Consider the following 3175-nt stretch of genomic DNA (forward strand, 5'->3'; position numbering starts at 1 on the left):
ATGTTGTTGGTTTTGTAATGTCAAATCATGACAATGTTTTTCCCGTTGCTATATTGGATAAATTGTGACAATGTCACATTATCGGATAAATTGTTTGTTATTTTTGTAATGTCATATTACAGTAATGTTTTTCACATTGGTCAATATATACATTCGAGTGTAATGACACATTTCCACAATATTTGTCACATCTACATGTGAGACAATATTTATCTAAGTGCAACATTGGATAAAAATGTACCATTTTGAAATCAAAACATGTTTGTTACAACATGTGACATTGCTCTTTTTGTCACATTAGTTCGTTTGGCACAATGTGACGCTAGTTTTTTTCATTGCATTGTCTAAAAATTAGTTTTCATAGAAATTTCACACAATCTTTTTGGCTGGAGAGCGATGTCATTGTATACGGCGAGTTTTATATTGATGCTTCGCGAGTGAGAGAGAATGTGATTGAGTTATTGTTATTGTTTCTTGTTATTTCCATAGGGAGTGAGAGAGTATTCTATTGCAGAATTATTGGATGATTGATAAATATATTATACCCTTAAGGTTCTTATCCCTTTTCCATTGATGTCAAAGGTGGAGAGACTTAGAAAAATTGTATGTCAGAGACCAAGAGTTAGGAGATATATTTTTTGGATGGCTCAATTGGGGCTTGTTTCTAGAGGCCAGTTATATGGTTCAATTGGGATTGCCATCAATGCCAATGGGGAAGATTGTTGGCATTATGTCTTAGTTGTTTGTTGGCATTGACGTCAACAAGGTGGTTTTGGTGATGAGTTGCATTGTTGATAGTCGACATTGATGTTAACCTTGTAGCATGTGTTGTAGATGTTTGTTCATGCACACGCTTGATTTGTAAAGGGTGTGGAGAAACTACTACTAGTTGATAGTGGTTGGATACTATCAAGTCATGTTTGATGGGATGTCTTATGATAGATGAGTGTTTCTATTGATTTTGTCGAGTGTGACTAGTTGTAGGGCATCTCACTGATATGTCGAAGATGTGGAGGTGTCTTAGGAAGAGTAGAGACTTATTAGCATGATTTCAGCCTGTTTGACATACTCATCATTCAATGAGTTTTGGATGGTTCCATAGAGCCATGAAATGTGCTTGATAAGGTGATGTAATGATTCTACCAGATTGGGAGATGGTTGCAGGCATCGATAATCGGTTTCAGGAGGAGTCACACCTGAGTTAACTTGGTTTTGGAGTTGAAGAATGGGTAACAAAGGTTACGAGTGCATTGCGAGGATTAGTGACTCAAGTTTCCTTCATTAGACAAGTGTTACCCATCCCAGTAACTCTCTTCTTGAAGGGAGGCATTGGGTTACTTCGTGTAAATGACTTTTTTCCTTATTGTTCCTACACTCAAATGATTTCCAATGCATTTAACCAAGGTAATAGCCCATGGTAATGGTTGGAAAAATAATTTGACTTCTTCTACATATAGACAGATCATTTAGATGTGGATTCATTATGACTTGAGTAGTGGAGATGGTGGTAGAAATTGTCTAAATAGAGGACCAAATTGACCATTTTTAGGCTGGAATATTGAATAGGGCGAGAAAAATTAAATGCAGAAAGAGGATAGAAATCTCCTACAATAGATGAACATTCAAAGGTCAAGTTTCTAGAGAGGGGTACACATAGAATTCAATGGCGAAGATTAGAAGTTAGTGAAGTGCATGGAGAGATTTATTTTAGTAATTGAAAAGAAAGAGTTAATTTTGCAGTGAGAGAGAGGTTGTAGAGGTTGTTGTAAGAGAAAATAAGAGACATAATGTATTAGATCAAATCTTCATGGCTGAGATTTAGCTCAGAAGATGTCATGGCAAAGACGAGCACGATTGTGTAGTTGTATGTTTGCATGACTTTTGAGATTAGAAGTAGCAGTTTTTCAAAAAGAGTAGAAGTAGCCACCTAATTTTTTATTCACACTTTATGTTATCAAATGATGGTGCTATTGGGTTGGTCATGTTGAATAGATTGAGAATCCAATTTTAAAATGTATGAAACCTAATCTGCATGGAAGAAGTGAAGGCGTGGAGGCCTAAAAGTAGATTATAATTCCATTTATATATATATATGGTAATTTTATAATTAATTAAAGTAATTTGAGCCAAGCTTAAAACTATTTTTATATATAAAATATTTAAATTGATAAATTTATAAATAAAAATTCAAGATTATTTTCAAGCTATTTTCATTTTTTTAATTAAATTAGTTAATTAAAAAAACCATCAAATAAATTAACATCATAAAAATCTCGCTTAACAATTTTTTTTTTTCACTTTTACTACAAGGAAAACCCAAAGATCGAAATCATGTCTACGTCTCTGTCGGCCCTTCGAAAATTGGTTGTGTGCAAGAATTGTGTTGTATTAGTATGAACCCCAGGAACTCATTTCAGTCAGACGCAACATTGCAAGAGACGCTTTCTGCAACATTAATCCATTTCTTCATTTCATTGACGTGTCTGCTCGTGCCTTGAGAATGGAATCCAGTCACAGTAATAATACAGGTACTGTGAGATTGATGAGCAATGATGGAAAAATATTCCAAGTGGAGGACGCGGTGGCCTCTCAGTCCCAGATTATAAAGAAGGTGATGGACGACTTGGGCACCCACACAGCTATTCCTCTGCTTCTCGTTACCGGAAACATTTTGGAAAAGGTCATCCAATATTGCACATACCATGCGGCTGATGATGTTAATGCGGCTGATGATGTTAACAGCAGTAGGTGGGATTCAGAGTTCCTTGAAAGCCTTGATGATCATGAAACCCTTTTGAAAGTGGTAGTGGCAGCCAATTATCTGTGTATAAAGAGTCTTCTCGACTTGACGTGTAAAGCTATCGCTCACATGATCAGAGGTAAAACCCCCCAACAGATTCGTCGAATTCTCAATATTCAAGATGAAGATGATTCAACTTCTCACCACTAGGCGTGGCAGCGAGGCAGGCCTGGACATCAACTGCTACCATATACTACGTTTCTAAGGAATGTTGAATTTCAATGATTTTTATGCTCTCTCATGAATATCGAGACTTTTGTTTAGTAGTTTAATATTAATGATTTTACGATAATTAAGATTGGGATTTGTATAGCTAGTTGAGATAATGATAAATTTGTTATGATTTTTTATTCTTAAATAAAAATTATTTTATGA

At 35.3% G+C, this 3175-nt stretch overlaps 1 pseudogene; it reads left to right on the forward strand.

The window, feature by feature from the left end:
• The first annotated feature begins 2500 nt into the window (after positions 1 to 2500).
• On the forward strand, positions 2501 to 2950 carry LOC149147492 (SKP1-like protein 11 pseudogene; annotated as a pseudogene).
• Positions 2951 to 3175: the final 225 nt, after the last annotated feature.

Source organism: Pinus tabuliformis, chromosome 9 (assembly GCF_031772625.1).
Source record: "Pinus tabuliformis cultivar Carrire ecotype Pingquan chromosome 9, CPIR1, whole genome shotgun sequence".
In the NCBI taxonomy this organism is placed as follows: domain Eukaryota; kingdom Viridiplantae; phylum Streptophyta; class Pinopsida; order Pinales; family Pinaceae; genus Pinus; species Pinus tabuliformis.